The 8,959-nt window shown below is 35.8% G+C and overlaps 1 long non-coding RNA gene across 2 annotated transcripts in view; it reads right to left on the bottom strand.

The window, feature by feature from the left end:
- The window catches only part of LOC107184042, a 17,076-nt gene extending 8,923 nt beyond the window's left edge, over positions 1–8,153 (bottom strand). The window contains exons 1-3 of one of the 2 annotated variants that reach the window (XR_001514858.1): positions 7,905–8,152; positions 5,910–6,057; positions 4,212–4,776 (exon numbers count right to left, since the gene is read on the bottom strand). This is a non-coding gene — a long non-coding RNA (uncharacterized LOC107184042). Of the gene's footprint in view, positions 1–4,211; positions 4,777–5,909; positions 6,058–7,904 lie in introns of those variants that run through there. The other variant, XR_001514859.1, reaches the window with a different exon arrangement.
- Between the last annotated feature and the right edge of the window lie 806 nt (positions 8,154–8,959).

Raw genomic sequence — 8,959 nt, 5'->3', positions numbered from 1 at the left:
AAATCTCTTGAAACAACAACTACTGCACGTGATGCATTTGACACAGTTGGTTCATTTCTGAAAAAGCATAAGATCTCTTGGGAAAAGGTTTGTGGTGTTTACACAGATGGTGTTCCAGCTATGCTAGGATGTCGATCTGGATTTTAACGTTTGGTACTGAATGAGTCACCAAAAGTCATTGGAACGCACTGTATATTCATCGGCAAATATTAGGAACGAAGACGCTGCCACAAGAGTTACAAGAAGTAATGAAAAGCATCATAAGTTGTGTCAATTTTGTAAAGGCAAGCACTTTAAATAATTGACTGTTTTTGCAACTGTGTAACGAGTTGGATGAGCTGCTATTTCACACTGAAGCGAGATGGTTATCGAGAGGAAAAATTTTAAAATGTGTTTTTGAGCTTTGTGATGAACTCAAAATGTTTTTTAATCAGAAAGCAAGACTACAGTTCGAAGCACTTTTGGGCGATAAAAGTGAACTGCAGTAAATAGCTTACTTGGTTGACATCTTTGCCATTTTGAATGAGTTAAATTTATCACTGTAAGGACCAAATGTAACATGCCTCGATTTGTCTGAAAAGATCCAATCATTCCAAATGAAACTTCAGCTTTGGCAAAAAAACAAACAAACAAACAAAAAAACGGATGAAAATAAAATTTACATCTTGCCTACCTTATCTGCTTTCTTTGAGGAACATGACATTGAACCAGACAAAAGGATTATGATGATAATTTCTGTGAAAGAACACTTGCACATGCTTGCAGATGGAATTTCATCATACTTTCCAAATCTGACACCCTATTTGCACTTGCCAGAAGCCCATTCACAGTCAAAGTTGAAGATGTTCCTGAGACAGCACAAGAGGTGTTCATTGAACTTATTAACAACAATGCAGTGAGAACTGATTTCTCTACAATGCCAGTTACAAAATTCTGGATCAAGTGTTTGCAGTCATATCCTGTTCTGTCTGAGACTCTGTTGTGCCTTCTTCCATTCCCAACAACTTATCTTTGTGAAACAGGGTTTTCCAGCTTGTTGGTTATCAAGTCTAAATACAGAAGTAGACTTGTTGTGGAAGATGATCTTCGCTGTGCTCTTGCAAAGACTGCCCTGAGAATTTCTGAACTGGTGAAAAAGAAGCAATCTCAACCTTCGCACTGATGTTGGCTTTTTACGCATACTGTCGTAAAATGCAGCAATGTAGTTTACTGTTGTTATATTAAGACTGTTACCCATGCTACACCATGCTTCAAGACAAAATTTCATTTATTTGTAATTAGAAATAAATATTTCACAATATATAATTACATATTGTTTTGTGATTAATCACTATGCTTTAATTATGTTCAATTTGTAACAATGAAAATACATCCTGCATAGCAGATATTTACATTATGATTCATAACAGTAGCAAAATTACACTTATGAAGTAGCAACGAAAATAACTTTATGGTTGGGGTCACCACAACATGAGGAACTGTATTAAAGGGTCACAGCATTAGGAAGGTTGAGAACCACTGACTTACCCACTAAAATGAGTAAAATTAAAAAGACTGACCATACAGCTCAGCCTGGTGACTCAGTTGGTTGGAGCATCATCCCATATACCAAAAGGTTGTGGGTTCAATCCCTGGTTGGGATGAATGGTATGGGAGGCAACCAATCACATCTATGTATCTTCTCTGTCTCTCTCCCTTCCTCTTTCTCTAAAATCAATGAACACATCATCAGGAGAGGGGGCAGGGGGAGAAAGGAATGATACTGACTGTTGTTAAAGCTATGAAGCAAGTGGAATTCTCATATACTTGCTAGTGAGAATATAAAATGTACACTGGAGTCATTTGAAAAGCTGTTTAGTAGTTTCTTAAAAAGTTATTTATATGTACCCACACATAACCCAACCATTCTACTAGATATTTACCCAAGAGAAATGAAAAGCATATGTCCTCACTAAGAATTAGACATGAATGTTCACAGCAGCTTAATTTTAATAGCTAAAAACTAGAAATAATCCAAATGACGGTCAACAGATGAGCAGCAACAAGTTATGATATATCCACAGTGGAATATACACAGCAATAATATAGAATGCATAAAACCAAAATAGATTAATTGTAAAATAATTATGCTGCAAGAAGAGGCTGGAGGAAAAAAGTATACTATATGATCATTTATATAAAATTCTGGAAAATGCAAACTAATCTAAGCAAAATAAAATATCCTATCTAATAATAGAGAAACATGGTAATTAGCCGTACCTCCGCTACCCTTCCCATTGGCTAATCAGCGAGATATGCAAATTAACTGCCAGCCAATATGGCAGCCGGCAGCCAGGCAGCTTGAAGCGAACAGGAAGCTTGCTTGTTTCAGTGACGGAGGACTCCAACATTCCCCGCCTGCCTTGCCGGCCTCTGAGCTTGCAGTTTGAAACATTGTTACAAATATAGAAGCTAAACAAAAGCCCAGAAACCTGCTTTCACCAGCCGGGATCTCAGAGCTGGAGTTGAAACAGTGTTTCGATTATAGAACCCAAACAAACCAGATACCTGCTTTCAGCAGCCGAGGCCTCAGAGCTGGAGCCAAGCCTCAGAGCTAAAGCTGGCCCAGAATAAAAAGAAAAAAAGGACAGGTTGGGGGCTTCAGTCATCCGCCAGCCTGAAAACGACCCTCTGTCTTTAGTTAAATTCCATTATCATACTGACCAATTTTCAATTCAACAATATTTTAGCATCAATTACCCTTCCATTATCATACTGATCAAATTTCAGTGCAACTGAACATTTACTAGGCACTATAGGAGTACATGGCAATTTTCACCCTCAATCTCAATTTGTGAGGCTTATTAAATATTTAAGGCCTAAGTATTATTACTATGAAACCTACAATGGAACAAGGATCAAGGAAGGTACACACATAATAAATTACCTTTCTTTTAACATTCTCAATTTACAGATTTTGTTTGGCTTGGGTAGTTTTGCAATATGCATGTAAAGAATCAAATCTTATCTAACCAGTTTTTCCACAAAAACATGTAAAGAATGGAAGAGGTTGAAAATTGGTAGGCTGTTAGCTATGCTTTACCCAGAGATATGTTTTGTCTGGCCTGCATAGTGTGCTTTAAAAAACCTGATTTTGTGGCTAACATTTAAAATGGGTGGACCTTTGCCCTGGCCAATGTGACTCATTTGGTTGAGCGTCATCCCATGCACCGAAAAGTTGCCGGTTTGATTCCTGATCAGGACACATAACCAGGTGGCATGTTTGATCTCTGGTCAGGGTGCATGTGGGAGGCAACCGATCGATACTTCTCTCTCATAGTGATATTTCTCTCTCTCTCTCTCTCTCTGAAATCAATAAAAACATTTTTTTAAATGGATGAACCTTTTAAATTGAAATCTGGGTTTCTGAATTTTTGAAACATTGGAAGATCTGACACATACATCCTTCATGGCAAAAACTGAGTGCTGATTAGGCTCTTGGGCAACTTAGATAATAAGGCGTAATTACTGCTTTCAAAGACATCAGAGTTTATCACTAGAGACAAGCACAGAAACAAATTATCGCAGTACATTAAGTTCTTACTATGTGCCAGGCACTGTGTGACAGATATTACCATAAAAATGAAATAGGATAAGAAGTAGGGATAAGGGAAGAGGTGATCAATTATGTTAGAAAGAATACTGTTTTGCGCTCGGCCGGCATGGCTCAGTGGTTGAGCAATGACCTATAAATCAGGAGGTCATGATTCAATTCCTGGGCAGGGCACATGCCCAGGTTGTAGACTTAATCTCCAGTGGGAGGTGTGCAGGAGGCAGCCGATCAATGATTCTCTCATCATTTATGTTCCTATCTCTCTCTCCCTCTTCCTTTCTCTCTGAATCAATAAAAAAAAATTTTTTAAAGAATACTGTTTTAGGAAGGCTTCAAGGAGGAGGCAGCACTTGAGCTGTTTTAAGAGTAAGAGTTTTTAAGAATAAGAGTAAGGACATTTCAAGCAAAGCAGCAGCACATTCAAGGCTCACATACAGTAAGCAAAGATGAAGTACAAGGCATCAGGTAGTTTGGAAAGAAATGATAAGCCTTGAAAGATGGACTGAAGCCAGAGCATGAAAGACTCTTTGTTATCCCATGTCAAGAAATGTGTGTTTCATCCTCCACTTTAGTATTGTTCCCAAAGTGCCACTTCAGAAAATTGCTCATGATTCAACGCAGGTGGAAGAAGTAAAAAGGGAAAGGCTATGACAGCTGACCCAATTACTAACTCAACTAGAGGGATTCTACTTTTGTCTATTTTATGCAGTGACATTCTATTTTAATATGTTTTGGACAAAAATCCTAGTTTTTATCAGGAAATAAAATAAGATTAGCATTTTGGAAAGATCTCTCTGGTAACAGTGCCAAGGATGAAAAATGAAATATGAGAACAGAAGGGAACGAAAATACTTAGTTGCAATAACTGATGCAAGAAATTATGAGTTAAATCTGAGTAGTGACAACAGAGATATTCAAATATTGCTGATATCTACTTTATGCCAAGAAGTCGGCTCTGTGCTAGGTTCAGGAGAAAGAACATAAATTCAAGAATTATTTAAGTATAAAGGAATCATAACTGATTAAAATGAGAAGGTAAAGAAATTACCAAGTAATTAAGCTTGATAGGTAACTTGAATAAACTCATGAATAGCTGTGGTTTAAACTCAGAAAGAAATCATAACACCACATCTCAACAGGCTTAGTACAAGCCAGGCCAAAAAAGATAGGTAAGGAGGTGCAATCTAGAAAAAGCAGAGGATTACAGTTATGACTATACTTCAGGAGCAAAGGTCCCAGTGGGTTTGCTAGAGGTAGGTATATACAAAATCAGAACTATCTTTGAAAGCCATTATAAACAAGTTCTTAACCATCAATATCCTAGAGAGAATCTCAAAGTTTTCACTAATGGTCTACCTAAGTAAGGTTAAAGCATGGCATAGCTCTCTGGGCAATTATGAGACCCAGATACCGAAATGATAGTATGGAATCAAGGCAGACAAGAATATTGAAAAACAGTACTTATCATCAAAGCTATACAATTGCTAGCTAACATATGGCCAACAAGTTTATCAACTGTCCCATTACTAATAGGGTATGTATATAATGAGTTGCACAATTCCACACATGGCTATTCTTTAAGTATCAATTTCTTACTAGATTTTTAGAATAGGTTCAAAATATTTATGTGGATATATTTTCCAAGCATTAGAAGTAGTCATTGATATTGAATTTCTAGGATTTTCATAGAACCCTAAATTGAAAGAAATTCAGCGCCATTTCCACATGAATCTGGTTTTTTAACGTAATTGCTTTCTCTGATAATGAATTTTTAGAAAGGAACAGGGCGGAGGAGAAAAAGAATGGGGTGGGGAGCCCTTATATTCTTCAAAAATGAAACCTGTTTTCACTGCTGCTCATGAGTTATTTCAATCTCCTTAATAAAGAATATAATGAACATTAAGTAGACAAAATAAACTCTTAAATCCTTCAGTAAGAGAATTGATCAAAACATTTTCTTTATCAAAAGAGCCTTCATACCTCATTAATTAAACAGACTATGAAGACTTACCCATTAAAGAATGCTAATTACTATTTCCAAGTATCTGACTCTAAATTATAAAACTCTTCTTTTGGCAACATCAGAAAGAGCCGATTATAAATGCACTGCCAAACCTTATATATTAGAAAAGATATTCTAAGAGAGGAATTGCACGAGCCTGTAGCTACATCGCTGCTGTGTTTTTTTGGGGGTTTTTTTAATGCAATTGGTATCTGACTAAAATAATAAGAAATTGCTCTCTAAGTATCTTTGAGATGGGCATAAGTGCTCACATTTATTGAAAGAAAACAAAACCGTGGGGAATAGAATTATTACCTGAGGGCAGGAAATTTCAGACAAAAGGTCCCTATTCCTGGTGAAAGCAAGTAGCCAGTTGCCAAGGTTTCTTAGACTCCTCTGGTACTCATTTGGGTGATTATGAAATTCACAGCACATCAATCTCCACCATAGCCAGCAGGGATCGCTGCAGGGAATGGGTACACAGGGGACACAGAAGGGAGCAAGTTTAAGGGAAGGAAGAGGAAAGGAATGATATGATAAAAATATTTAGCTGTGATTCATTTCGAAAAAATACAGTTGTATTTCACACTGGATTAACTAAAGACAAATACTGCTAAAATTCTAAGATTAACTATTTATGATTTCTTCATTCTCCTTACCACTGGAATTACTACTATGCTATTAAATTAATATGTATGTTTTAAATTTTATAATAAAATGCTAATTAACAAAAATGAGATGGCTATCTTGTACAAAAGTTATACAAAGACTGAACTGTATAATACAACATTAAATGAAACCAATTAGGACAAGCACTCTAAAAAATACAAATAGTCAAGTTAACTGTCAAAAGGCCCAGTTAAAACTAATAATCCTCACTTCATTTCATAGAGAATACTTGTTACCTATGAAAAATAACAAAACAAAAAAAGGAAAATCCAGCAATAAACTACATCTGTATATTCAAAAATAAATAGGAGAAATATAGTATTTATCAGGAAAAAAGTTTTGAATCTAAATTTTTTGGATATGAATCAACTTTTTAAACCAGCCAAAAATGGATTCAGGCTAACTAATTCATGCTCTATGTATCCTATGAAGACCAATGTATTATAAAGTTATTTCTCCAGTCAGCTAAATATGTTTCTGAATAACTGCTATGTACCACAGTACTATGGCAGATGTTAAAGATACATTGGCGAACAAGACAAGCATAGTCATTGTCCTCAGAATTCAGAGCCTATCAGGATGATTCTGCCCTTTAAAGAGATGACAATCTGCAGAATTAACAAATAAAACAAACACTATATTTTAGGACCTAAAACATTTCAAAATGAAGATGAACAGTGAAGACTAGCCTAGTTAAAGTTGCCTATGAAGACGTACAAGTATAAAATGAAGCCTGAGAGGATGTCCTTCCTGAAGGGACACAATTTGGCTGCAGGAAAAAACAAAAGGTGGGTGAAAAAGTGGGGATGGGGAAAGAAATGTTGCATTGGGAAACGATGAAAAATAAAATTGCAGCCAAATTTGGAGGACCTAAGTCATCCTTGACGACTCTACATACTTGCCTTAAATACTCTCTTGGTATGCATGCTATAGTCAGATAAAATAGATTTAATAACTATCCATTTTATATCACCAAGCTGCCATTTATGTGCTTTATTTCATTATTGCTTTACAATTTTTTCTGACACGTGGACTACCTCAATCTCATTGTCTCTAAGTCTTTAAAAGTTGCAGATAGTACTCTGTGCCTCTCTCAAAAAACTAATATTTTATCTTAAATTCTATTTACTCACTCATCTACCATATTGTTTCCAGAAGACATTCCTAAGTCTTAGTTTTATTTATATCTTACAGAACCTTCTTTAAATACTGGGAGGAAAAATAAATGAATGACTTATCAATGAGGATATTTATAGTATTTCTTAAAGATAAATCTTACATATTATGAATGCCTCTTTTTATAGTGTATTTCATTTATATATAAAGCATCAGAGCAGAAGAAAAATTTGGAGCAGAAACCCAATTTAATATCTAAAAACATACTGTTACCAAATTTTAATATCTCTAAATTTTCTGGTACTTACTACATTTATCCCTAAATATTAATTCCTAACAATAAAATTACAAAAGGTTTACAAATACACAACAGCAGACAAAAACAACACTTCATGCTAATAGAGTAGGGACAAAAGAAGCCAGATAATGCCTCTATTAATAGTATTTTGGGGTAGAAAAGGTATATATACATAAAATTAAGCCTTAAAAGACAGACTAATATGGAATTAAAAATTAATACACTACATTCATTTTGTCTGGGAGAAGTCTCAAAATAAGTCAGTGAATTATCAGATAGACCAGTAGTAAATCTAATGCCTGAAAAAATCAAACAATAAATTACTATATCCTGAATCATATTTGCTTCAGCTCTCGATTTTGTTTTAATAACTTGGTCTTGATATAACTGTTCATATTTCACTCATAGAAATAGTCATTAAATCTTCTATTTGTAACTTACATTCAATCTGAGCTCCAATCATTAATATCAACTGACTAAATACCAATATTAAATTACTCATCCTAAATATTATAATATGCAGAATTTAAAACATGTACATATAACTGATAAGAGGTCAACTTATTAGGAAAATGTTTACACTAGAAACTGTAGTATTAAGATAAAGTGCAATATTGTAAAAGTAATATTGCAAAAAAAATTATGCAAGTAAAAAGAAATGGTGGAGAAATTTGTTGGGGAGCATAAGAGACTTGGTTGGAAAGTGTAAGGAGGACATTCTGGTAAAATGGAAGTGTGTGGATGGCCGCCTGCCCTGTTTATCGGAATTCCGACAGGGAAGTGTCGAAGGTGGCGCCCCTAATTGTTCCTTGGCCTTCCAAACAAGCCTGTGCATATGCAGACCCTCCGGGTGTTTACTGGAATCCTTACGCTTAATCCCTGGATGCCCTTGCCTAGAGGACAATGTAAACATGTGTCCTCCCAAGATGACTCACCCTACTGATTGTATCTAAAGATAAAAATTCCAAGAAAGGCCTAACAAGGCAGGCAATAGGGGCTGTTCTGGCTACTAAAGCCAGGGGCCCCTTGGCCCTCTCTTGCACAGTCAAACTGTGTCTGAGTAATCTGTTCATCCATCGTTCAGGGGCTGCTGGTCAGCCCCAGCAGAAATTATGCTTCCACAACTTCAAAGAACTGCTGAGTCAAAGAATTCCCGAGTTATAAAAGAATCTCCTAAGGGATATTGCAGCAGTATGGTGAAACACCACGAGAGTACTAAAAGAAATGCTGAAAATGGAGTAAAAGAAAATCAAACTATTAGGTGGGAACAACAGCCTGAGCA

This window comes from Myotis davidii, unplaced genomic scaffold, assembly GCF_000327345.1.
Source record: "Myotis davidii unplaced genomic scaffold, ASM32734v1 scaffold120, whole genome shotgun sequence".
In the NCBI taxonomy this organism is placed as follows: Eukaryota; Metazoa; Chordata; class Mammalia; order Chiroptera; family Vespertilionidae; genus Myotis; species Myotis davidii.
The sequence above is the reverse complement of the archived record's forward strand: the minus strand, read 5'-3'. Positions and strand labels throughout refer to the sequence as shown.